Source organism: Bos javanicus, chromosome 11 (assembly GCF_032452875.1).
Source record: "Bos javanicus breed banteng chromosome 11, ARS-OSU_banteng_1.0, whole genome shotgun sequence".
Taxonomy (NCBI): domain Eukaryota; kingdom Metazoa; phylum Chordata; class Mammalia; order Artiodactyla; family Bovidae; genus Bos; species Bos javanicus.
In genome coordinates, this window is record NC_083878.1 from 99517197 (window position 1) to 99544645 (window position 27449).

Consider the following 27449-nt stretch of genomic DNA (forward strand, 5'->3'; position numbering starts at 1 on the left):
AAAGGCGCCTCTGGGCAGCACCAGCCTTCCCTCCCCATTTCAGCCCAGGGTCTGCAGCTGGAGAGGGGCGGGGGGACAGCGGGTGCATTTCTCGCCGCCTGCCCCCACCCCGCGCCCCACACCCCACACCCCACCGCACCGCTGTCTCTGGAGGGGCAGGGGGCTCCAGCCCCTCCGGCTTCCTGCTCCCGCCTAGCTGGCGGAGATGAGAGCCGGGTGCAGAGCTGGGAGTCAAGCAGCCACACACAGAACAAACAGAATTTTTTTTTGCAACTAGAGGGGGAAGCACAGAGCTAAAAATAAAACGAAAAGATCAGTATCTGTCAGTCTGACAGCTGATTGGCTGCTCGGAGATGCATATAATTACCAGCAACTGGCGCTGGGTAGGCAAAGCCGGGAGAAACTGCTGAGACGAGGTTAGGATTTAACCTTTAAATTCTGGAGCCACCGAAAGCCGAGGGGAGGACGCCGGGCGTCGGGGCTATTGAGGCTGGGGGTGGGCAGTGGGCGGTGGGCGGCCGAGTCCTGGGCAGGTCCCGGGGGGCTCCCCCAGGAAGGCCGTGGGAGCCCTCCACCCTGGCCGCCTCCCCCATCGGACTGGGAGTGCGTTTGATTGGGCAAGCCAGGAGGCAGTGGTCCTTCACCCCGCCCAGCTGGGGGGTGGTGTCTTCCGGGAAGTCAGGGTCTCACCCTCCGGTGCTTGCGGGGTGGTCTGCCTAGGGCTCTGGGCCCTTTCCAGACTGGCCTCCCATGTAGGGTTCACCCCATCCCGACCCACATTCCTCCGCCTTCCCCAGCCTGGTGTTGATTTGCAAGCCCATCCTGGCTCCCTTCCTTCCATCACCCCCTATTACCCGTGTTCCTGGCTGCTTATGCCCCATCTGGTGAGGGCATCTGGGCACCCCAGGCTTGTCCTAGGTCCCCAGAGATGCACAGAAAGAGCAGGACTGGAGGGACGTTGTGGTCTCACCGAGCCTCCGTTTCTTCATCTGTAAAATGGCGGTGATGACCACAGGGAGATGCTAGGGATGCTCAGTGCCCAGTCTTGCACCTTAACTTTCTGACCTGAGCCAGAAGACAGGCCATGTGGGCTCTGGTCCCGGCTAGGAATTGTCTCTTTCTCGTACTTGTCTCCCACTCTGTGAATTGGGAGTGAGAGTTCTTGCCCTCTGTCCTCTGGGATCTGAGGGAGGAGAGCGCCAAGTGACATGGTGTAGGTGACAGAGCTCAGCAAACTGTACCTGTCGGGACATGTGGGTGAGAATTTTTTGTAGCTTCTAGAACCCACCACTTTCTTCCTTCCAGGCCTTTGCCTGGGTGTGGCCTTCCTTTCCATGCTGCCTCCTCCAGGAAGCCCTCCCTGATGTTCCAGCTGGTCCTCTCCTGCAGCTCTGGGTGTCTCCCTTGAAGTCAGGCCCTGATTGTCTGGGTCTGTGAGCCCTATGGGGGCAGGAACCACATGCCTGGCAAGGGCCTGGCCCAGAGTCCCTTGAGAAGACAGATACCAGATCCCTGATATAGGAGGAAGAGGAGAAGCCAGCTTGGGCCACACTGCCCAGGCTTCCGGCAAGCAATGGCCTCAGATGGTGGGAGCCTCTGTACCTGCTGGGCACTGACCCTTTCCCTGTGGTGGGCGGAGCGGCTGCCACTGGATGCTAGGCCCTAGAAAGCACAGACTGACTACAGGAGACCCTGCTGGAGCTCCTATCAATGATGAGATGCAAAGGGCAGGTCGGGAAGGCAGGAGAAGGGGTCACCCAGCTATACCTGCCCATCCTCAACACCTTATGCTATGCTAAGTCACTTCAGTCGTGTCCGACTCTGTGCGACCCTATAGACGGCAGCCCACCAGGCTCCCCCATCCCTGAAGCCATTGTATCTGTTGTTCAGTCGCTCAGTCAAGTCCAACTCTTCGCGACCCCATGGATTACAGCGCTCCAGACTTCCCTGTCCTTTACCATCTCCCGGAGTTTGCTCAAACTCATGTCCGTTGAGTTGATGATGCCGTCCGACCATCTCACTGAGTCCCCACCATACCTCGTTGGAAGCAGCGCTGTTGTTACCCGCATGTTGCGCATGAGCAAACTGCGGCCCCATGGCCAGTGAGGGCAGAGCCTGGACGCACCCCGTCCCACTTCTCCTGCGGCCAAACCCAACGGCCCCCGCCTCTCTGAGAAGGATGACAGGGAGGTGCGGGCAACGGAGATGTTTCTGGAGCAACTGCCATGAGACCTTCTAGGCAGACACATTGTCATGGAGAGTCTTGAGAACGCTTTTTTGTGTGGCGTGCAAAGGAATTCGCCTTTGGTGTCTCTGAGAGATCGTCAGGAAGATTTAAACTGCTTTGCAATGATTTGGGGATGTCAGGCTGATACTGCTTTTGAACATAACATTGTGACGAGACTGGGCCCCAAGGCAGCCCAGTTTTATTCAGGTTACGGTAATAATAGTCGCCACAGCAGCAACTAAAGCCATTTTCACGGACTGAGCGCTCACCATGGGCTCAGTGCCGGGCTCAGCCTTGATTGGATGCGCGCTCTGCCCTCTCACCACCAGCTTGAGAGAGAGTTGACTCTCATCCTCGGGGTATTCCCTTATAGCTGATACCTCAACTTGTTTGTCTCCACACCCCTGTGAGGCAGTGAGCTTGGTGAAGGCCCCAGTCTGGTCTCTCCCATTCATTGCTGAGTCCCCAGTACCCAGCACCAGCTCCTCAAGGAGAAGCTGGACATTAAAGCTTGGCTGGACACATTTCAGATGAAGAGACTGAGGGTCAGAGAGGTCACATAGCTTGCCAGGAGGGAAGCCTAGGTTTCTGTGGCTTGAGAGCCCAGAATCACCAACTCACATGGCAGCTTGAAAGACCCTCTTGAAAACCCCCTGCCTCAAGAAAGCCACAGAGCACGAGTCCCCCCCCCTCACCCCCTGCCCCCTGGTCTCTGCTCTTGTACTAAACCCCAAGAGGCTTCTGACTTGAATCTGCCCCCTCCGCACCTATTGCTTGGTTCCCAGGGAATTGGATGGAAGGTGGCCCGAGTTAGCTCAGGCTTGGGGAAGCTGTATTCTGCTGGAATTGCCCAGTGTTCTGGGTGGGACGTGATTCAGATTTTCCTTCCTGGTCACATTGGTTCCCACTCGAGAGATCTTTGAAGTGGGAATGACTTTACTGTGTGATTCTCGGCCTGCTTAATTCGTAGGTGCACTTGATCTTTGCTGCTCCTCTCTGGGACGGGGCCCCTGGTTCTGAGGGGTTTAAGTCCCACGGGGAGGCCAGGGGTTATAAATCCAAGACGCTCTTGGTTAAGAGCTTGATTCTGTCACTGAGTGATCCTGGGAACCTCATTTGGCCTCTCTGAGCCTTGACTGACTCTTTTGTAAAAGGGAGATATGCGTGGGGAATATCTATCTTGAATGCTGGCTGTCAGTGGGGGAAAAAGAGGTCAAGTTTTCTTTTATTTATTTTGGGGCTGCACTGCACTGCATATGGGATCCTACTTCCCTGGCCAGGGATCAAACCTGCACCCCCTGCATTGGAAGCACAGAGTCTTAACCACTGGACCACCAGGGAAGTCCCAAGTTTTCTCTTTTGCAAAAAAATCACATTCTCCGCAAGTCATAGACTATGTTTATCCTTGTACTTTAAGAAATGTTAGTTTAGGGCTTCCCAGGTGGTTAAGAATCTGCTGCCAATGCACCGGACAAGGGTTCCATCCCTGGTCCAGGAAGATGCCACATACCTCAGGGTAACTAAGCTGTGAGGCAGAACTACTGAAGCGTGTGCACTCTGGAGCCCCGTGCTCTGAAACAAGAGAAGCCAACGCAAGGAGACGCCTGAGCACCAAAACTAGTGAGTTTCGCCGCAACTAGAGAAAGCCCTTGTGCAGCAACCAAGACCCAGCGCAGCCAAAAATAAGAGAAATAAAATTTAGGGGGGGAAAAAGAAATGTTAGTTTTAAAAAAAAATCTGAACACCAAACAGTCCCTGAGTCACTGCTGTGTGCCCAGTCTTGCATCAGAGTTGATCTGGAGAGTGGTAACCCCCTCTGTGGGCATGTCCTTGCTCAGGCCGTCCTCACAGCAACCATGAAATGCCAGGGACCAGGATTGCCATTTCCGGAGAGAAGAGGCAGGCACAGAGAGGGGACCTGACATGCTTAAGGTTCCACACTGAGAAACTGAAGAGCCTGGCTTTGGAGCTGGGCGCTCTGTTCTACCGATGAACAGAAATGTGAGTCCTGACAGCAGGGCCCGAAGGGCGCTCTCAGGGCACAAAGACCAACCTGGGGTGCCCCTGCCTGAGGGGAGCTACATCTCCTAGGATAGGGGGACACGTGGACAGACCAGTGAAGCATGTGGTGTAAGAGGGGCCACCCAAGGCTACATAGCTGATCCATCTCATAAAGGAGCACCAGAAAAGACCCCAGAAGGAACTTGCTTTAAAAAAGTGCCCTGGGAGACATCCCTGGGGGTCCCGCAGTTGACTCCACGCTTCCACTGCATGGAGCATGGTTTCCATCACTGGTTGTGGACCTAAGATATCACCTGGAGCAGCCAAACAAAGGGGAAGTCCCCTGGTTGGTGCACTGACATCGGTTCCAGCCCTTCTCCGTGGCCGACGGATGGTGCGTTATGCTTATACCTCAAAACGAGTTCCTCCTTGCCGGGAGAAATACCAATAACCTCAGATATGCAGATGACACCACCCTTATGGCAGAAAGTGAAGAGGAACTAAAAAGCCTCTTGATGAAGGTGAAAGAGGAGAGTGAAAAGTTAGCTTAAAGCTCAACATTCAGAAAACGAAGATCATGACATCCGGTCCCATCACTTCATGGGAAATAGATGGGGAAACAGTGGAAACAGTGTCAGACTTTATTTTTCTGGGCTCCAAAATCACTGCAGATGGTGATGGCAGCCATGAAATTAAAAGACGCTTACTCCTTGGAAGGAAAGTTATGACCAACCTAGACAGCATATTCAAAAGCAGAGACATTACTTTGCCAACAAAGGTCCGTCTAGTCAAGGCTATGGTTTTTCCTGTGGTCATGTATGGATGTGAGAGTTGGACTGTGAAGAAGGCTGAGCGCCGAAGAATTGATGGTTTTGAACTGTGGTGTTGGAGAAGACTCTTAAGTCCCTTGGACTGCAAGGAGATCCAACCAGTCCTTTCTGAAGGAGATCAGCCCTGGGATTTCTTTGGAAGGAATGATGCTAAAGCTGAAACTCCAGTACTTTGGCCACCTCATGCAAAGAGTTGACTCATTGGAAAAGACTCTGATGCTGGGAGGGATTGGGGGCAGGAGGAGAAGGGGACGACAGAGGATGAGATGGCTGGATGGCATCACTGACTCGATGGACTTGAGTCTGAGTGAAATCAGGGAGTTGGTGATGGACAGGGAGGCCTGGCGTGCTGCAGTTCATGGGGTCGCAAAGAGTTGGACACAACTGAGTGAATGAACTGAACTGAGTCATATTTGAAGCCCAGCTGGCTTGTCCTTCACTGGGATTTTCTAGTCCATGATCACCGGGTCTCTGGACAGGGGGCTCCAGTTCCTGCTACTCAGACCCACGGGAATCATTTTTAAAGAAGTGACTGTGCCCTTCCCTGCTCCATCCAAAGGTGACTTCAAGTCTCTCCTGGAAGGTCAGCTTCCAGTGGTCAAGAATCTGGGGTCCCCACTCCAACAGGGTTTCTCCAGACAGAGGAAGTGCGTGGCTGGGGCTGTGAAGCGAAGTTGTCAGTTGCTAAGACTGATCACAACCCACCTGTATCCTTCGGACTTTAGAGCTGCTGGCCGCCGTTAACCTCTGAGCACTCCTGACCAGAACCCCCAGGGCCTGACACCTCCCGTGGGTGTGGGGTGGAGGTGGGGGGCAGAGGGGAAGGGTCTGCCCGGGAGGAGCAAAGGAGGCACCACTCCAGCTCCACACGTGCGCTCGGACAAGCCGAGATGGGGAGAGAGGTGCAGGGCGGCGTGCAAACCGCACACAGAAGCCCACGCCCATCTTGCTGCAGGTTTCTGCAAGAAACTCAAGGTTTGTCTGTGGCTGGCTTCCCGTGAACAGGACCCTCGTCTTCAAGGTCTGCTTCCATGGAGAGCGTGGCAGGAGGGCATCTCGTGAAGACCTGGGCAGTGAGCCTGGACGGCTCAGCCCTGCCCATCGGGGCTGCCTCCGCCTCCACCAACGCCAGCCGGGCTGGGTGGGAGTGGGGCAGCACCAACTTTGATTTAGAGAAAATAGAAGAAAGCGCCTGCCGCTGCCGAAAATCCTGGTGACAAATCCCCTCCCTTCAGTAACTCAAATTTCTAAGCTAATTCCTCTCTCCATTCCCACCAGAAAAGCTCCTCCTGTTCTTATCTGTCTCCAGGCCCACATTGGCCCAACAAGAAAGCTGCCTTTGTAAAGTACTAGAAGCTTCCTCAGTTCAGGATAATCAAGGGCATCCATGCCAATGCCTTGCAACTCCCATTGGTCCGGAGAGTCTGAACCAGCATGGTGGGTTGATAAAATCCCATCCAAAGCAAACAAAGGCAATGCTGTATGGACCCCGTGGTGGCCTGGCCCTTGGTCAAGGTGTAGTGACCATCAGGGATTTCAAAAGAGCACAGAACTCCCCCCACCACCACCACTGCTGCAGAAAGCCTCGGGGGGTCCCCCAAGGAGCCCCAGAGTGGGAAACACTGGGCTAAGTTGGGGTGGGGGGGTGCAACCCTTGATATTCCCTGCAGCCCCTCCCATTTTCTCATAGGGAATGCTTCGTGCCACAGGGTGTCGGGGGAGAGCTTGGTGGCTCTAACTCTACCACTTGCCAGCTGTGTGATCTTGGGGTGGTGGCTGTCCCTCTCTGAACCTCTAGGTCTCACCGCTTCCCTCCTCGGTTGGCAGTGCTCTGTAAAGGCTGGGAGTCTTTGTTGCCATTACCGCTTGTTCAGGGGTCCTGACTTCCCACCCTGTGTGTGGCCCTCTTGCTGAATTTCAGACATGATGAGCGAGTGATGCAGGGGTGGGCAGCGTGCACGTGGAGATGGGGGTCCGGAAGTGCGGCTTCTGAGAAGCCGTCTGTGATGGGAGCCTGGAAGCCCGGTGAGGAAGGCGGGCTCGGCGGCCCATTAGCGGGCAGGCGGAGGGCACCTTGAGATGGCAGTTCTGGGGTGCAGCTGGGCGCTCCCCATCTTTCATGTGCCTGGATTCACCTGGGAACCTTGTCCCAGTGCAGATTCTGCCGGAGCAGGCCTAGGCAGGCCTCCCAGGTGAGGCTGGGGCGGGGGGCAGCCAGGGCTGCACACCAAGGCCTAAGGTCTGAGGGAAGAGGGCAGGCTGCTTGGTGTCTGGAAGCGGTGGCTCCAGAAAGGCCCGCGAGCCCCTCGACAGGCCATGCAGGGAAAGATGAAGCAACATGAGGGTAAAATTACGTTTTCAACAGAAGAAAAGGCCTCTGCCTCCTAGCGTGTAGAAAGATCTCTGTTCCCACCCCCACGCAGCCCCAGGGGTTTGAAAGAATGTGGTTTTCTGAGCACAGCTTTTCCTCGCTGAAGGGGGTGGATTCGCTCTGAAAAAGTTGCCTGCGAAATGATTTTTTTTTTTCTATATCAAACGTTATTTTCCAGTGGTGCGTGTTTTAAGACCATGGTTGTGTTCCTGCCGAGAAGGATCTGACTCTGAGGCATTGTCATTGAGGATGTGGCAAACACGAGGGGTGGGGAGCTCAAGGCCGTTGCTTCGGAGCGATGAGAGCTGGCGCTGCAGAGGGCAGGAACCAAAATCTGAAGCCCCAGCGGTCCCCAGATACACTGAGGTTCACGGCCAAACATGGGCCCAGAGCCCTGACCAGCACCACTGATGGGACCAGAGGGCACCCAGGGCAAACCAGCCCCCTCAGCCTGAAGAGGAGCTCAGAGAGGCCGGCCATCTTGTCTTTGTATAGGACACCATCGGCCACACTCAGAATATCCGGCTGGAAGTGTTTTTGTTTTTATATTGGATGCAATTGTCTAACGTGCAGTAAGAGCCTATTCCCGTGGCAGTTCAGCTGTATTTCTCAAAGAAGCTGTGATGTCAGAGTCCCACCAAGACTCCAGAGGAACAGCCTCCTTGCCCAGAGGGGTCTGCTTGAATATGCCAAGGTGTACTGGGAATCTTAAATAAGAGACGAAAGCCCACAATCTGCCATTGCTTGACAGACTGTGGTTTTCCCGGGGTTATAGCCTGGGGTCAATATTCCAAGGAACACACTTTGGGGACCCAGTCTAGGAAGAGCCCTCATAATTAAAGGCCTCTGTTTCTGTATCAGTTACCTACTGCTGTGTAAGAAATCACTCCTAACTTAGCGCTTTAAAACAATAGGTATTTATTATCTCAAAGGGTCTGTGGCTCAGGAATTCAGAAGTGCCATAACTGGGCAGGAGGAGAAGGGGGCGACAGAGGATGAAATGGTTGGATGGCATCGCCAATTCAATGGACATGAGTTTGAGCAAACTCTGGGAGATAGTGAAGGGCAGGGGAAGCCTGCGGTGCTGCAGTCCATGGGGTTGCGAAGAGTCAGACATGACTCAGCAACTGAACAACGTAACTGGCTGGTCCCAGTTTGTGGTCTCCACTGAAGTTTCAGTCCAAACATCAGCTGGGGCTGCTCTCATCTGACTGGGGCTGCAATATTGGCTTCCAAGATGGTGTGCTCACTGGCTGGCTGTTGGCAGGAGGCCTTGGTTTCTTCCCCCCTGGAGTCCTCCACAGAGCTGCTTGAGTTTCCTCACTATATGGCTTCCCCTAGATGGATGCCAGCGAGAAAGACTGAAGCCCCAGTGCCTTGGAATGCACGTGTGGTCCTTTCCACACTGTCCTCTTGGCCCCTCGGGGGCAGCCCTCCTCATTGTGGGAAGGGCTGAAGGCGGTGGAAATCATCTGGAGACTATCTTGCAGGCCGACTACCATGGTAACCATCTCTCTGGCGCAAGGACAGATAACTTGCCTCATTCTCACAACTGGCTTCTTACCATTTAGTGCCAGTTAGTAACTTTGAGAAGTGACCCTGCTAACCTGTGATGTGAAGGAGGAAAAGACTAGGAATTATCAGCTACACCAGCCCCCATGAACAGCAGCAATAACAATCATCCGGGCCCATTTGTTGAGTCCTCACCCCATGCCTGCTGCCTCAACAGCATCATGGCACGGTGCAATCCATGTCCCCAAGGAGACGGCTCCACAATATTTCCAAGTTAGGCCACTCATTTTTATGAAATGTATAAAGTGAGATTTTTGTTTGTTTTGGCAGTGATGGCTGCAAGGACACAAGTAGCTTTGCCTCCTGGAGACACAGAGAAAAATTCCACGACCCGTGTGAACCCATGTCGGGGAAGACTGAAGTGGGTGTAAACTCAGGATGGATAAATGCCAAAGATACAGTAAATAGGTGAGGTGAAATATTTATTTTGCATGCATTAGCAATATGAGGGGGGCTTCCCTGGTGGTCCAGTGGTTAAGAATTGACCCTCCACTGCAGGGGGCACGAATTGGATCCCTGGTCTGGGAAGATCTCACATGCCGCAGAGCAACTAAGCCCCATGCACCGCAACTACTGAGCCCACGTGCTGCAACTGAGGTATGAAGCCTGCACCCCTTAGAGGCTGTGCTCTGCGACAAGAGAGGCCACCGCAGGGAGAAGCCCACACCACGGCAGAGCAGCATTGTTGCCGCAGTGAAGATCACGCAGCAATGAAGACCCAGCGCAGCCATAAATAAAATAACAGGTAAAATTCTAAAATACAAAGAACATGAGGAGTCAGGGTGAGCCGAGGGGGTCTTTGGTTTTGCCCCAGTCTCATGCTGGGAAAAAGGGTCCCATCTCTGGTGGTGGCCTAGTGGTGAGGAGCAGGCACTGGTTGCTCGAGTCACCATGTCTGTTATTAACTCTGTGACCAGGCAAGTGACTTCACGGCCCTGTCTCCCGTCTGTGAAATGGGGTGATAATGGCCAACTCCTCCGGTTATGATAAGGCTTCAGAAGGTTCTGGAATGCTTTATCCTGGCAAAGCTGATGGTGGATCACCAAGGTGGTGGCACCCTAGGTTCAAAGAACCTTCGTAGAAGTGCCATTGCCTGGAAAGATCTTTGCCCTGTGACTGAGCATGGACCGAGAGCCACAGAGCAGATAGTCTCTGCTGCTGGGGACCCCTGTATGGGCGACCCCAGGGGCTGGAAGGAGCTCAGCCCTTGCTTCTGCTGGGGGCATGTGTGGGCATGGAGCTGGCCCAGCCCTTTCCTGTCCTGTCCCAGCATGATTTCAACAGAGGGAGCGTCCTGGGCGTGTTTCCCCCTCGGAAATCTCACCCCGCTGAGGTGGGATTTGGGGAGCTCTGGCTCAATTTGCTGCCCCAACCAACAGGCCAGGCTTAGAGATGCTCAGAAACCAGAGTGGGGATACAAGTTCCTGACCCGCAGCCTGGGCCTGGCCTGGTGGAAGGTCTTTGGCTCAGGCCGGCCTGACAGCCCTTGACTCCATCCTTCAGGGCTGTATGACTCCAGACAAGTGTCTCCGCCTCTCAGGCCCTCAGTTTCCCCATCCCTAAAGTCTCAGGCTGGGCCTGCCTGCCCACTCTAGGAACCTGGGATTTCCCAGGAGGACACAGAGCTTATGTAGATGTGCATGGGGAAGTCCCAGGCCACCCGCTTCCTTTCCAATCAAGAGAGCTCCATTTTCATCTCTGGTATATTGATGATCTAAGTAGCACTTCATTTTTAAAAAGAAGAAGAAAAAAGAAAAGGAAACTCAGCTACAGCGAAAACAATACAGAAGTTTCCCACCAACTTAACTTTGTCTCCTGACTCTTCAAGCTCTACAGGAGTGGAGCAGTCCATCAGCTAGGTTTAGTGACCGCTCCTTTCCGAATAGTTCCTAGTCTCCTGGATTTGAACCTCTGTTTCTTTCAGCCTCTGTGAGGTCCCATGAAAGGTGGGGAGAGGAAGGGGCTTCAGTTGGTAGGGGGTGGTCCACAGAGATCTTGAGGTGCCAAGGTCATGGACAGGCTGAATGTGCTGGCCTCCTCTCTGGTCACGTGCTGTGGGCATCTTGGACGCGTGCCCCCTCGGCCTCTCTGTGCCCAAGCATCCCCAGCTCGGGCCCAAGGCCCAGCTGCATTTGGGCCCCCAGTAGAAGCCAGGGCCAGCCCTTGCTGCTTCTGAAGTGAGGAGTCTGTGGGCCTGGATGGTCTCTCAGCCCCTCCCAACTTCAACACAAATTGCTGCATTTATGAAGCTCCAGCTGTCTGCAGAATGGCATCTGGGATGGGCGAGGGATGGATCCTGTCCTGGGAGAAGGAGCCCCCTCAGCTGGCTGCCTCCGGCTGGACTGGGGATGGCAGGGCTCAGAGTGGCCCCTGGGCCCCAGGAGAACCAGGTGCCAGGCCCAGCTGCCAGGCTGCCATTTGAAATGTCTCCTGTTGGTGGCACTTTGGTAAGTTGCAGGTATTCTGGTCTTCGCATATATTTGATCTGTATCTGAAACCCATGCTGGTTTCATTTCTCAGCTATAGGATTCTTAGTGCCTAAGACTGAACTTGACCATGTCATTCCCCAGGTAAAGGTTTTCCATGGCTTCTCACTGCCCTTAGAAGACAATCCAAGCTCGAAAGTGACCCCAAACCTTTTGGGGTCTGGCAAAGGCCTAGCTCTCCCACCTAGGGGCTCTCGACCCCTCACCCTATGCCCTCCAGGCACATAGACTGAACCACGAAAACTCCCCTCTCGGGAGCCTCACACCCTTTTGCCTGACACACTCTCCTCTTTTTCTTGTTGCTTGCTAAATGTCACTTCTTCCAGGAAGCCCTCCCTGCCTAATTGAGCGACTTCAGTTCACAGTCAGGCTCACCCTGTACTTTTCCTTTGTAGCACACTCATCACTGTCATGAGCTAAAAAAAAAAAAAAAAAAAAGCCTGTTTATCTGATCCGCACTCCACCCCCCAGTAGGAGGTGGGCTCTGTGGGTGCCCCCCATTGGATTTTCCTGTTTATACCAGGTGCAGTGCTGGGCACCCAGTGAACACTCTGGAAACGTTTGCCCAGTAAGTCCTTGAGTGGTCACTCTGTGATCCCACAGACGGCCTGTTGATCCAGGTTGCTAACCTGGGGCCCACCGGGGCTGCTGGCAGGGCACCTGAGCGGGTCACGCCGGAGTCTGGAAACCCAGGCCCAGCCCCATCCTCCGGCCTGCGGGCTCTGCCTGGAAGTGAGGAAGGGGTTAAGTGTTTCTGGAGGCCTCGTGCTGTGTCTGCGGCAGTTCCCCCTTCCGGGGCTGCAGCAGCCGAGGTTGGCCAGGAATGTTTGCAATGCAGAGCTAGGAGGGAGGGCTGGTGGAAGTGGGGGCCTGTGGAGGCCGGGCCGGGCCAGGCTCCCCAGTTGAGCAATCGCCCAGGCCCAGCCGGTTCCTGTAACTCCTGCCCCTCCTGCCTTTTCCCGCCCTGCCGGCTTCCTCCACCCGCTGCCTGCCAGGCAGTGGGGGCGGCCTGTCCTCTGGGGCCTGCAGCGAGAGGTAGAGGGACAGAGGCCCCTGGAGCCTGGAGGCCAGGGGTGAAAAGGAGGATCTTCCAAAGAGAGAGAGGAGTGCAGTCAGCTCAGCCACCCTGGCCCAGAGAGGGTAAGGTTTTGCCCAAGGTCACACAGGCAGGCGCCACCATCCAACTGGGCCACACGCTGGATTCAGACTTTTTTGTTCCCATGGTAGCAGGCTACAACTCAGCACCATGTGAAGGCCACTTTGCCACTCGGACGGGAAGCTTTGATTCCCAGAGGCTCTGTCCCACCTGAAGGCCGGGCCTCTCCTGCCCTGAACCTGGCTCTTCACTCAGTGCTAGGGTCTCAGAGAGGAGGGCGGCTCTTGTCGGGCTGGGTGCACCCACCATCCCTGTCACTGTCCAGTACTCAGCCTGTCCTGGGGACACTGGTCCCCTCCAGGAGTGTGGCGGAAATGGATGAACACCCACCACACTCAAGCTGGTTCTCAAAAGCCACCCATTCCTGGGACTTCCTTCATGGTCCCCTGGTAGTGACTCTGCCTTCCAATGCAGGGGACATGGGTTTGAACCCCCGTAGGGGAATTAAGATCCTACACTGAACTAAGGTCCTACCCGCCACAGGGCAGTGAAGGCTCAGTACAGCCAAAACAAAACAAACAAAAAAACCAGTCCACTCCTTCCTCAAATTCCCTTCAAGGAAGAAGCTTCGTGAGTTCTGAATAGCATGTTGAGCCCACAAAACTGGGCTTTCTCCACAAGCACACACCTTCTTTAGGGACAGCAGCATTCTTACAATGCAGAAAGAGCTCCTTCCGTCGACAGTTATTTACAAGTGACCTCTGGGGAGGTGGTCCCTGCCATCATTCAGACCCAGTTCAACCCGGGTTCCACTGCCTTCAAGTTTGTGGCCATGCACCTCTTTCCGAGCCTCAGCTTCCTCATCTGTAAAGCGGGATTCAGAGAGAGGGTGGGTGGAGCAGCAGGACCGCTCTGGTTCTGCGGAGACTCTGGGCCACTTGCCTTTTCTGGCCCCACAGACACTCAGTCTGCTCGGGGCTAGCTCAGGGTGTCCCTGCCGGGCCCCGGGCTTTGCCCAATTGGCCAGCAGATGATGGGCTCAGAGCCCTCAGAGCTGCCGTCTTGGCCACATCTGTCTGGAATGGGCAGTGGAGCCCCTGGGACCCCACCTCTACAGAGGGCAGGGTGGGCGGTCTGTGTGAGCTAGGAGTTCCTGTGAGAATCAAACACGGCGTTTAGAGGTGAGGAGGCTCGTAGGACAAGCGGCCGCCAAGCCATGCAGGCATAGCGAGGAATTTTCACCTGAAAAACCACACCAGTATACCAAGGACCTTCCTACACTCTGCTCTGCAGCTAAGTCCTACTGTGAGCCAGACAATGGCTGACCTACTTTATTCCAACAATACACCTAAGAAGGAAGTATATTGGTCCCCCCCCCACCACACACTTTTTCTAAAAAAAGAAAACAGAGAGGTTGATGCATTTGCTCAAGGTCACACAGCTTGTAAGGGGTGGAGCCTGACTTGGAACTCAGGCCTCCAGAACCTGTGCTCTTAGGGGATCTCTTCCACACCTGGTTTGGGATCCAGGCTCTTCATAGAGGAGATGGGCCACCTTGGGTTAGCCATTAAGCCCCAGAACCATGAATTGAGGGGAAAATCTCCAGCATCCCCTGTGGGTGGGGGAGGCGCTGCACTAAATTATCACTATCACTGGGTGAGGAGAGCTCAGAGAGGGCAAGCCTCTTACTCCAGGGCACACAGCCGGTCCAGTCAGGACCCACTGTCAAACCGATTGATGATGCCTTCTGGTCCCCGGCCCCCCTGGCTCCCTGTCAGAGCTCCACCAAGTCCGTGGCCTCCATCAAGTCCGTGGCTGGGAAGGACTTGAACAACCGACTGGCCTCCGCAGACAGATGGACAGATGCTGGCCGCCCCCCTCCCAGGGCCGGCGGGCTGCGAGGCTTCACCACCTCCTCCCGAGCAGGTTTCCTTTAAGAAACTAGAAGATTGATTTCCTGGCAGGCTCGCCGAGGAGCCCGTCCAAATGGTTTGCATGTCTGCATTTTTTACTGCTCCGTTTAATATGTATGCAAATGCTGGCCGGCTGCACAGTCACACGCGGCGCCCCATTAAAGCGCCGTCCGGGCACGCGCATCATTCGAGGCGACGGGCCCTGATAGATGGGGTGCGGGGATGGAGACAAATGACGGGCTTTTGTAATTTCTTTCTCCCTTTTTCGGGGGCGGTGGGTGGGGGGCAGCTCAAGCCTAGAAACAGCAGAGAAGATTTAAATATATGCAAAATTGTTTGGGGGTTTGGGGGGGCGGTGTAGAAACCTGAACCAGGAGGAGGGAATTCACTGTTCTCCTCCCTGGGAATAGGGCTGAAGGCTGGAGGGGGGAGCCGAGCCCCACAGTCACCTTCTGGAAGAGAGAGTGGCTTTGCTACTGATAAGCAGGCTCGGTCCTATGGGAAGCGCGGCTTCAGCCGCAGAGAAAAGGAAAATGCCGGTTATTTTCAGCCCTGTTACACATGAGAGGCCACTGCTGCGAGTTTTTACCATCCTACCCGCGCCCCCCACAACTTAATTTTCTTGGGCTTCCAGGGCTTTTAGCTTTATAGGTATATGGGTGTCATTTAACTCTTCGCATTAGCCCTAAAAGGTGGATCACACCCATTGCACAGATGGGGAAATTGAGGCTCACAGTCCCTTGGGGAGGGTTGCAGAGTGAGTAGTGGGGGGGTGGATGGGATTCTCGGAGCCATTCCTTGACCCAGTCAGCCCTTGGCCAGCTGTTGCTTTGTGGAGTTTGCTCCCAGCTAAGGAGGGTGGGGCGGGTATGGAATCTGCCCAGACTAACCCCTCCTCAACAACCCCTGCTCTCCAACCCTAGCTCCTCTTGCAGGGTCCTCAGCATCCTACCTGTCCCCGCCTGCCTGGTAACACAAGCCCACGTCAGAACGAGCCTGAAGACTCGAATTTCCGAAATATTGTTTCAGCCTAAAATCAGAAGTGTGAGTTTTAAAGGAATCTTTCCTTAGTTCTCAGGATTTTAGGTGACAGTGGCAGCTGGGGGGCAGCCTGGAAGATCATATGAAGATGCAAAGATTTCCCAGAGGAGGCTCCAACCTAAAGAGATGGCCATTCTGGAGCAGATAGCTCAGACCAACTGGAGAGGCAATTGTGTGTGTGTGTGAGTGTGCAGTGTGACAGTGTGTTGGTCTCTGTGTGTGTCATCGTGGGTGTTTATCTGTTTGCCAGTGTGTGCGTCTCAGTGTGAGGGTGGGATTGTGCGTGTGTCCATGTACACACGTGCGTGTCAGCATGCATGTGTGTGTGTCGATGTGACAGCAGCTGAGAGCGCCTGTCCTCAGGCTGGCAAGCAGCTGGAGTGTGAATTTCCCTGAGGGTTTCCATCTCCCTGCAGTGTAGGCCTCCTGCCTTCTCCATCCCCACCCAGAAACCTGCTCCCCTTTCCAGCGAAAATCTCTGCTGTTTCAGCAGCAGAATGGAGGGCGGGACACCCCACAGGCAGTTGTGAGGATCCAAAAAGGCTGAGCCCCCCCAAGGCCCCGCATAGATGAGGACTGTGGTTACCGGGGGATGGTGCGTAGCCTGTTGCCTGATGGGTGAGCCTGGGAATTCTGGGAAGGAAACCAGGGCCATGCACAGCTCTCTGGAGAAGCTCACCTTGTGTATATGCGCCTGAGTGTCACAGCTCCCATCCCTCCTTCACCTCCCACCCCTCCTCTAGGTCCATCCCCAACCCGCCACCCCACCCCCACTCTTTTCCAGTCTCTCAAGTTCACCCTGCCCTGGAGTCTCCTGGGCCATCTCTCCTGGAGTTCCCCCAGATACCCCCTGGGCCCATCCCTTCCCCTCCAACCCTGCTCCCTGCAGGAGTCCTCCCTGACCAGCTGCGTCTTCCCCTTGCCTTCTCCACCTCCTACATCCCAACCAGTTGCTTGTCTGTTTCACTCTGTCGCCATCATCTATCCCTCAGGAACGTGAACCCTGGGGGAACCTAAAAAGTGGAGGGTTCTCTCCAGGACGTTCCTGATGTTCATGAACATCTTGGGGCCCCCGCCCAGGCCAGGCTCCTTTTCCAGGCTCAGGTCCTTCGCTCTCGACAGATCTTATTCACCCTGAGGCTCACCCTCCATGTCCACGGAGCCCAACCAGACGATGATGACCCCGTGTCCTAAGTCCTCCCCCACTGGTTTGTGTTTTGGGACAGTCCACCCTTCTTCCAGGCCTCAAGGTGTCACCTCCCCTGAACTGGCCCCAACCCCAGTCATCATACCAGTGGTACTAAAGTGACTGTTTCCTGCAGCCTGTCAAGAAAATTCTTTCATTGAGAACCATTTTGAATGGACCTGGACATTGCCCCTCTCTGAATACCTCTTCCCCTGGGACTCTTCGAAGCATTCTTTAGGGCCTCCCACCGGCTTCCCAGGTGGCGCTGTGATCAAGAATCTGCCTGCCAATGCAGGAGACACAAGAGACTCTGGGTTCCATTCCCTGGAGTAGGAAATGGTAGCCCGCTCCAGTATTCTTGCCTGGAGAATCCCACAGACAGAGGAGCCTGGTGGGCTACAGTCCATGGGGTCACAAAGAGTAGGACACGACTGAGCAACTGAGCTCTCATGCACACAGGAACTAAGCTCAGAGAGCCTGTGAGCGTGGGGAGAGGGTGAGCCCTGGGCCTCACTAGGGCCTCCCCAAGACTGGGCCAAGCACACAGTAGTCTCTGGACTGGTGAAATAGACAAGGGAGAGGATGAATGCACGGGCTTGCCCCGTGGCCCCCTTGGGGTCCACACTCTTATTCCCCAGCTGGTTGGGCGGGGTTGGAGGGGGAAAGCTGCTGTGTGTGGACCGGCTGAATCAGGCCCTAACCCCAGGCAAGGGGCCACCTTGGCTCCTGCCGATCTTGCTGACTGGGCTGAATTCGCGTCTGCACCTCCCTCAGCAACCCGCCATTACTCATCGTTGGCATTTATCCCCAAGCAAGGGGTGACCCTCGGAGCAGCCGCAGGCCTCCCGCATGTTCTGAGGAAGGGGTGGCCGGAGGCTGGGCTCCGAGGAGGCACAGCAGGAATTGTGAGCAGCTGCTCTGAGTGCAATGACCATATTTTTCTGAGCTGAAAAATTAGGACACAGGATGTAGCAGAGGGTTTTCTCAGATTTGTTCATTCGATGAGTGCGAAAGTCTTAACAAAGGTACGAAACCTATAATGCATTGTCTTGTTGAAAAGCCTCTGAGGTTCCCAAATCAGGGAGATTCTGGAAGCTGATACTTCAATTTGACGAATATCTGGGGTGGGGGGGGGGCCCTGGGTCAACCCTGTCCTTGGTGCTTGGGCAATAATGGGGAGCAAAACAGGGGTGATTCTGGCCTCACAGAGCTCACGTGGGGAGGCTGACATTCCTTAAATAATTTCACATTTTAGGACCAAGAGAAGTGGTATGGGGGTGGGGGAGCGTACGGGGCCATGAAGGCCAACCGTTCCCATGTGGACCGCAGGTGGGGATGTCCGGGAAGACATCTTTTTAAATTATTTGTTTATTTTTGGCTGCAGTGGGTCTTTGTCGCTGAGGCCTGTCTCTAGTTGCGGTGAGCACAGGCTGCTGTTGGTCTTGGTGCGTGAGCTTCTCATTGCAGGGGCTTCTCATTGCAGAGCACAAGCTCCAGGGCAGGCAGGCTTCAGTAGCTGCAGGGCACCGGGCTTAACGGCTCCGCTGCCTGTGGAAACTTCCCAGACCCGGGATCGAACCCGTGTCCTCTGCCTTGGCAGGCAGATTCTTATCCACTGGACCACCAGGGAAGTCCCAGGAAGACATCTTTGAGGAAAGAAAGTTTGACCTGAGACTGAGCTCTTTGGGCGTTTGCTGTGGGAGGGATGGGAGTGGACTGGAGCGAGGAAGTACATTTTAGGCAAGAGGAATAGTATGTGCAAAGAGCCAGTGGCAGAAAGGAGGGCCGGGTGTTTGAGGGACAGGAGGCAGCCCAGGTGACTCAGTGTGCTGAGCGAGGGGAAGAGGAGGTGGGAGAGGTCGGCAGGGGCCGGTGCAGGCAGTGCCCACCAGTCCATGAGAAGGTGGTGGATATTCTCCTGCTGGCAGTGGGGAGCCAGGGACTGTTTGGCACAGGCGGGACCTGATCGTCCTTCTGGATGTGGATAATAATGAGGATGATGACAATGTTGGTTATTAAGGGAAGTGTTTAGTGAGCACTTACTATGTGCCAAGCACTGGCTACCCTTTCCAGTGTTCTTGCCTGGAAGCAGCCCATGGACAGAGGAGCCTGGCTACAGTCCATGAAGTTGCAGAGTCAGACACAACTGAGAGACTTAAGTACTCACGCGTGCGTGCAAGCACCATTTCAGCCATTCTACAGACGAGAAAAGTGAAGGTTGGGGAGGGAAGTGGTTTATCTGAGGTCACATGGCTGGCGAATAGCAAAGATGGAACTCTGAGTATGCTGGCTCCAGAGTCTCTACCCTTGTCCCCAACACAAAGCTGCCCTAGTTTGGACACAGAAGGACAAGGGACATGCAGATGACCGCCCCCTACCCCCAACCTCTCAGCCACTGCCTCCTCTCTGCTGTGTCCCAGGCGTGGGTGGGGACTCTGTGTCACCAGGTCAGCCAGGGCTGGAAAGGCCCAGCTCAGTCCCTGCTCAGGCCCAGTAGGGAAGTAGAGGTTGCAACATCAGAGGCTGAGCTTCTGGAGAAGTTGGGACCCCAGCGTGGGTGGACAGGTCATTGGGGCGCAAGTCCCAGGAGACCACAGCCCCACTCATCTGTTTGGGATTCAAGGACTTTGAGATACGGCTAGAGCATTCCCGGGCTTCCCTGGTGGCTCAGATGGTAAAGAATCCACCTGCAATGCGGGAGACCTGGGTTTGATCCCTGGGTTGGGAAGATTCCCCTGGAAGGGGGCATGGCAACCTACTCCAGTATTCTTTGCCTAGAGAATACCCATGGACAGAGGAGCCTGGCAGGCTACAGTCCATGGGGTTGCAAAGAGTCAGACACAACTGAGCGACTAAGCACAGCAGAGCACAAAGTATCCCCAGGACCAGAGCAGCATCTCTGCCCCCTGCTTCCTCCTCTGGAAGCAGGTCCAGGGGATTGCACCTGTGGCATTTAAAAAAATCCTATTCCCAGGACTTCCCTACTGGTCCAGTGGCCAAGACTCCACGCTCCTGATTCAGGGGGCTCCGGTTCGATCCCTGTTCGGGGGGCTAGATCCCACATGCCTCAACTAAGAGTTTGCAAGCCTCAACTAAAGATGCCAAATGCTGCAATGAAAATCCTACGTGCTGTAACTAAGACCCAGAAGAGCCAAATACATAAATATTTAAAAAATCCTATTCCCTCGGTGACCATCAGGGAAATGTAAATCAAAAGCACAATGAGATACCACCCCACCTAACACCTACTGGAATGGCTACTATCAAAACTCAGAAAATAACAGGTGTGGGTGAGGATGTGGAGAAATTGGAAGCTTGTATACTGTTGGTAAAATGGTCCAGCCACTATGGAAAAAAGTATGATGGCTCCTCAAAAAATTAAAAATAGAATTACCATATGATCTAGCAATTCCATTTTTGGGTATATAACCCAAAGAATTGAATCAAGGTCTCCAACAGGTATATATTCCGTGGTCACTGCAGCAGTAGTCACAACAGCCAAGAGGTGGAAACAAGCCAAGTGTCCGTCAACAGATGAACAGATGAACCAAATGTGGTGCATACATATAATGGAACATCGTTCAGCCTTGGAAAGGAAGGCCATTCTGACACTCACTTCACTTTAGGTGAACCTGGAGGACATTATGCTAAGTGAAATAAGCCAGACACCAGAAGACAAATATTGTATGACTGCACTTATATTAGGTTCCTAGAATGGGTAAGTTCACAGGGAGTGGTGGGTGCCAAGGCCTGGGGAGAGAGGGAAATAGGGAGTTAATTAATGTCTAATAGGTACAGAGTTTGGCAAGGTAAAAAGAGTTCTGGGAATTCCCTGGCAGTCCAGTGGTTAAGAATCCGAACTTCCACTGAAGGGGGCATGGGTTCCGTCTCTGGTCGGGCAACTAAGATCCTGCATGCCATGTGGCATGGCCAAAAAAACATAAGTTTGGGAGATGGATGGTGGTGATGGTTGCCCAAGTATATGAATGGACTTATGCCACTGAACTGTATAGTTTCAAATGGTTAAGATTTAAAAAAAAAAATCTTATTCTAAGCTCTCCCAAGTGGTCAATACTGGGCTTCTTTTAAGTTGTGTTTATAAGAGATAAATTAAAATATCAGATGGTAATTGTCATCACAGCAGGTAAGAATCATAGATGCTGGTGCTTCTGGGCAAGTGATCTCACCTCCTTGAGCCTCAGTTTCCTTCCTAGGAAATGGGGATAAAGATAGTCCCTCCCTCCTGGGGCTACCGTGAGGATTCCGTGATGCCCCCAAGGGGGCCCAGCCAGTGTCCAGTGAGCACTCTGGACCAGCGGCACTTAGTCAGATACTCCTCAGGCCTTTGGGGTTTGGGGAAATGAGCAGCACAGGACCTAGTCACAGGAGAAAAGCCTACTTGCCTCACTACACACATAGGGAAACTGAGGCCTGGAGGAGTCAAGGGACCTGTCCAAGGTCTCTGATATCCCTTGAACCAGAATGCGGTTTTCCAAATCTGTATCAGTTAGCCAGGCTAGGTTGTGCTGCAGTAACAAATGAGCCCCGCATTGAAGTGTCTCAACACAGCGAAAGTTTGTTTTGCACAACAAAAGCCTGCCATGAGTCCAGGGGATTGTCCATGGCAACCACCCTCCACGTGAAAGCTCAGGGTGGGGGCTTCCCTGATGGCTCAGTGGTAAAGAATCCACCTGCCCACGTAGGAGTCGTGGATTTGATCCCTGATCCCAGGAAGATCCCCCATGCTGCAGAGCCAGTAAGCCTTGTGTGCCACGACTACTAAGCCTGTGTACCTCGAACCCAGGAGCTGCAACGAGAGAAGCCCCTATAACGAGGAGACCATGCACTGCCAGCCCCCACTTGCCGCAACTAAAGAAAGCCCTCCCAGCAGTGAAGATCCAGCACAGCCAAAAATAAATAAACAAGATTATTAAAAAGACAAATACAAACTCAGTGGGCCAGGCTGCCTTTGTCTCATGGCACCTCCATGTCTAGGTCACTGAGACAGGAAGGAGCATCACATCACTTCTTCCCATAACTCATTGGCCAGCAGTGGTCACATGACTTCACTCCATGGCAAGGTTGATGGGTCCTGAGAAGGAGAACTGAAGATAGGTAATAACCAGAAGTATCTACTCAGTATCCGAGAGGGAGGAAGGCCAGCGGATGGCTTCCCCAGGCAGCCCATGTGCACAGTTAACTGGATCAAAGAGAAAAGGGTTTAAGGCTAGAATCACTTCCTCTCCTACCCAAGCCCCCAGCTCCCTTCCCGGGGCAACCGCAGTTTCCAGGGCTACTCTGCATGTCGACAAGCAAGGTGTGTGCCAGGTGCCCTTGTTAAAATACAGATGAGAGCGTGTTGCTCTTTTTCACTCCTTGAAGGAGCAGGCAGGTATTTGTCACAGCTTTTTGCTCTTCCAATGGGCAGCGCCTTCCCATTATGCAATAGCGACCCCCACCCCGTGCCCACGGGTGTCTAGGCGTTTTCCAAAGTTCTGCTGTTATAAACAGTGATGCAATCAATTTCCTGTGCATTTTCCCTTGTCACCCGTGTGAGTGTTTCTGTGGTTTAAATTCCTAAAAATGGAATTGCTTGGTCAGAGGGCAGGTGCAAGGAGCCATCTGACAACTCTCTGGCGGCAGGCGCTGCCTCCAGGGTCAGGAGGGGCTTTTAAGAACAGGTGCTAATGGAGCCCAGTGGGTTTCCCATCCCAGGGGGTTTCCAAAGGGGACACAGGAGAGGGGGCAGGAAGAGGGGGTGGTACCCCTCCCATCTTGACTCTGCCATGCCGGTCTTAATGCTGGTGCTCTGCCACGCACATCTTACAGAGAGCAAATGCCAAGTTCCAGAGGGATGAGTCGCTTGCCGGTGGTGCCCAGTGAGCATCCTTTGAGCCACAGTCCCAGACTGGGCTGAGTCCTCCTGGGTTCCAAGACCCCAGCTCCCTGCTGGAGACCTCATGGATCCTTTCTATACTGGCTCCTCTCAAAGGCACTCATGTTTCCCCAAGAGCTTTCTTTTAAAACTTTTTTTTTTTGGCCGTGCTGGGTCTTTGTTGCTGTGAGGGCTCTTCTCTAGCTGCAGTAAGTGGAAGCTACTCTCAAGTTGCGGTGCAAAGGCTTCTCACTGCGGCGGCTTCTCTTGTTGCAGAGGTACACAGGCTTCCGTAGCTGCAATGCACAGGCTTAGTTGCCCCTTGGCATGTGGAATCTTCCCAGACCAGGGGTCAAACCTGTGTCCCCTGCACTGGCGTGTGAATTCTTAACCACTGGACCACCAGGGAAGTCCCTCCCCAAGGGAGTTGCTAAAACTCATCTTCGCCTTCTTGGGACTCACCGGGTCCAGTTCTCTGGTTGCTCAGGTTGTAGAACCATCAGCCTCTCACTTTCCCCCTTCGCTGTTTTCATATCTGATGCATCGTTTTGAAAGAGCATCTTGGTATGTAGAGTTTAGTCTTGTTGATTTTTAAATTTTCTTTTTTCGGGGAGGGGGCAGTACCATCCCTGTTGTTTCTGGAAAAAAACCCAAACACTCTTCTTGTAAAATAAATAAATTCAAGCAACACGGAAAACTACAAGCAAGGAGGTAAAAAGCATCAGCCAGCGATGACTAACTCTGGTTAATGTGCGCGTGCACGACCTTCCACTTCCGTAGACTCTAAGCATTTCTAACCACCCCTTCTAATGATAATGAAAATCTCTACCTTTCTCGCTAAAGGTGGGGTGTGTGAGTCACCTGAGTGGGACTGAAAGTCGCTTTTAGTCTCCCCTCCCCTCCCTGGCCCCCCATCCTTCACCCACAGCCTCTCCTGGGACTCCCCTCCCCCAGCTCTGCTTCCACTTTGGAAGCTGCTTTTCCAGCTCCGGGGAGCAAAGCCTGCAGGGTTTGGTACCAGCGAAGCAGGGGCTGATGACTTCCTATCCCCAAAGAGTTCTGCTTGCTCAACACCTGAGAGCAGGGATTTCATTCCCTCACCTCCCAGACCCCCAGAGGCCAAGATCCGGCCCAGTTTGCCCTGCTGCACCTTCAGCTGGTGGGAAGGACAGTTGATCCCTCTGCCCTGGTTTTCTGCCCCCCACTCCTGCCCCCCATCTCCATCAGCAACAGTCAGTTCAGTTCAGTCGCTCAGTCGTGTCTGACTTTTTGCGATCCCATGGACTGCAGCACACCAGGCTTCCCTGTCCATCACCAACTCCCAGAGTTTACTCAAACTCATGTCCATCCAGTCGATGATGCCCTCCAAGCATCTCATGCTCTGTTGTCACCTCCTCCTGCCTTCAATCTTTCCCAGGGTCTTTTCCAGTGACTCAGTTCTTCGCATCAGGGGGCCAAAGGATTGGCGTCTCAGCTTCAGCATCAGTCCTTCCAAACAGTGCGTCTTCCTAAGTTCACAGCAGGACCCAGCTTGGACCCAGATGGTCTCACATGTTTGGGTCTCTGTCCAGCAAGGTGGAAGGTGGGCCAGCCCCAGGTTACTTCCATCAGACCATCCCTAGGGAGGAAGGGGCCACAGCTCAGGACTAACTAGGACCTGGCTCGATGGGGGGCAGTGTGGTGGCAGTCCCAGAACCTAGCCCAGAAGAAATGTGAGGCAGAGAGAGGGCTAGAAGGAAGAGGGGCTCCTGGAAGCCTGGCAGCCCTCCTCTGGGGCCTCCTGGAGGCACAAGGACTCTGGTGCTCTGTCACCCACAGCAGTGAGGGGGCGGGGAGCGCAGCTGAGGGGAGGGTATGTGAAGGACCTGGCAGTGCCCACAGCAGGGGCAGCTCTGCCCAGGGCCACGGCTCTTTCTGTCAGCAGCTCCTCAGATCTGTTCCTGAGGATCCATGAGTCCTTCTGGTGCCCAAAGAAACCCTTGGGGATGGCTTGACATTGACCATGAGCACGACGGGGCCAAGAGCCAATGAATGACATGTGCTGGGTGACGGTGCTGCCTCTTCAGGGGAGGCCGAGTGGTGTCAGAAGCCCACGTGTCCTGGCTGGGCTGGTGCTGGCTGTGTGACCTTTGGCAAATGACTGAAGGTCTCTGAGACTCAGTTTGCCCACCCACATGGTGGCCTGTTTGAATGGCTGAATGCAATGACCTCATAAAGGATTCTGGGCAGGCCCGTGAATCCTGGGAGAGGCCTCCTTAGTTGTGGTTTTGCTTATCTGCTCACCCTTGGGGTGGCAGCCAGGGGAGAGCCAAGATATGTAAGTGTGTGCGTGGGGGAACCTCAGGAAGCTGCAATTTTCTGTCCCAAATGGCTCCTAATTATTCACAACAGTTAGTTTCAAATTGGTTTGAAACTGGGTTTCAAAAAGATGAAATGGCTCCTAATTATTCACGATAGTGGGTTTCAAAGTGATGTTTCACATGCGTCTTACACAAGGTCTCAACCTTGTGCCTTGTTGTTCAGTCGCTCAGTTGTGTCTGACTCTTTGTGACCCCATGGACTGCAGCACGCCAGGCTTCCCCGCCCTTCACTATCTCCCAGAGTTTGTTCAAACTCATGTCCGTTGAGTCAGTGATGCCATCCAGCCATCTCATCCTCTGTCGTCCCCTTCTCCTCCTGCCCTCAATCTTTCCCAGCATCAGAGTCTTTTCCAAAGAGTCAGACCTTCGCATCAGGTGGCCAAAGTATTGGAGCTTTAGCATCAGCATCAGTCCTTCCAGTGAATATTTAGAGCTGTGCCTTAGACCCTCTCAAAATAAATCTTACCCAAGTGATCCACACTGGAAGGAGGAGCCCACCCTGACCCTCCTTGCCCCCTCCTCCCAATGCCCCGTAAGGTCAATGAAAGGCTTGAAAGCCACCATTCTAGGCCAGCAAGGGTGTCACCAGTCACAGGATGTAGAGGTGGCAGATAATTATCTAGAGGGGGTCATTTTCCCAATGCATCTCTCACTGTGCTCATGGAAAATGACAGAAGGAAGAGAAGGCTTCAGATCAGAGACCAGTGTTTCCAAGGGTCCTGTCGGGCCTGAGGTCACTAGGCTGGGGCAGGCTGGGCAACTCTGACTCTAAGGGCCTCCTTCCCTCTGGGCAGCACTGACCTGGCTTAGGATGTCCCTGTGGGTAGCACAAGGAGCTGGGTGAGGACACCACTCTGTGTCGCCAGAGCCTGAATCTCCATCAGTCACTGTCCAGCTACTCAACCTGGGGCAAGTCCCCACTCTGAGCCTCAGCTTCCTCATCTGTAAAATGGTGCAGCAGTGACTGGACCCAGATGAGCAAGGTTGAGGGGGACATGAAAGGAGCCGTGAAGCTCTGAGCACTCCTCTTGGCACCTGGGGAGTCATAGACCAGTAACGCTCACCGCTGTCAAGAGCAGTAATAAATCCTAAGCAGGTGGGGGCTGAAAGGAAACTTGGAACTCTTACCCCAGAGACGGAAAAGGTCAAAGGCTAAGGTAAAATAGCAGGGTCAGGAATGAAACTCAGGACCTGATACCCAGGCCTCCTGGTCCAGAAAGAGAAGGACACCTTCTTCCTGCAGCATGGCAGGGAGAAAAAGGATGCAGATCTCTGAAGAACCCCCAGAAGTTTGCTGTGGCTTCTTGGTGGTCTTCGTGGCAGGGCAGGCTCTGCTCTGTCACCTACCCTGGCTCCTCTGACCGCTTCTTTCTGGGAGAGAAGAGGTGCCTGCCTTCCTTTCCTGCTGCTGTTCCGTGCAGGTGACCTGGAGGCTGAGGGAAGGATGAAGGTGGAGGTGGGAATCCGGGAGGGCTGGGCGCGGAGCCAGAGCCGGGAGCAACTGCCACTGAACTGCTGACGTGTGCAGCAGTGCAGCAGTTCACAGGGGGAGCATCTTGTCCTCCATCAAGAGGAGGGGAACATCACTGGCCCAGTCTGCAGATGAGGAAACTGAGGCTCTTAAGGCCACAGACGGAGAGCGGTGTGGTCCGTTATGACTGAGCTGCTCTTCCACATTCCTGGGCTGATTTTAGGAACTCACAGCATAACTTGAAGACTTGTTCCTCCTCTGTGCCTGATCAGCTGTGGGGATTGGTTGGAGGGGCCTTGAAAACTTCTAGACTCTCAGATTTGAGAGCCAGTGGGCCCTAGAGAGGGGTTTCTCTGGTGGCTCAGATGGTAAAAAAATCTGCCTGCAATGCAGGTGACCTGGGTTCCATCCCTGGGTCGGGTAGATTCCCCTGGAGAAGGGACTGGCTACCCACTCCAGTATTCTTGCCTGGAGAATTCCATGGACAGAGGAGCCTGGTGGGCTACAGTCCATGGGGTCACAAAGAGTCGGGCACCGCTGAGTGACTAACACTTTTACTTTTTTGCCCCAGAGAACAGGAAGTTAAGTCTTTGGCCCCATCCCACAGAGGAAAAAACTGAGGCTCAGCCAGGTCCTCTGGAAACAGTGGGCCCTCAGGCTCCAGCTGGGGAGTGGGGTCGGGGGGAGGCTCCTGGGGCCGCACTCCCTCTTGGCCCAGTTTCTACCTTCCCCCCCCATCTCCAGTGTCCCCAGTCCTCTGGAGGAAGATTTCCGTGGTCCCGGTTGGGGGTGCCAGACTGCCAGCGACGAGTGTTTTTTTAATCCCAGCCCCGCTGACTTAGATGATTATTCTTATTTAAGGCAGGGAAGAAACGCGCGAGCCTGGCAGCCGGTCACCTCCGGGCGGCGGCCCCTCCCCGCCTGCCTCCGGTGCTCAGCTCCAACCTGAGCGGGAAAGGGGAGGGGGGAGATGGGAAGCGGGAGTGGGGAGGGGGAGAGGAAGGTGGTGGGGGGGACGAG

The 27449-nt window shown here is 54.2% G+C and overlaps 1 long non-coding RNA gene and 1 other non-coding gene across 3 annotated transcripts; one reads left to right on the forward strand and one right to left on the reverse strand.

Moving 5' to 3' along the window:
• On the forward strand, positions 1-27446 carry LOC133257622 (uncharacterized). Of its 2 annotated transcripts, none has more exons than XR_009739623.1 (3): positions 1-416; positions 7608-9409; positions 9500-27445. It is a non-coding gene; the product is annotated as an uncharacterized LOC133257622 (long non-coding RNA). The 2 variants fall into 2 exon arrangements; XR_009739624.1 differs by having other exon boundaries at positions 22-416; positions 9272-9409; positions 9500-27446.
• TRNAG-UCC (transfer RNA glycine (anticodon UCC)) lies at positions 3496-3568 on the reverse strand. The gene has a single exon. It is a non-coding gene; the product is annotated as a tRNA-Gly (tRNA).
• Positions 27447-27449: the final 3 nt, after the last annotated feature.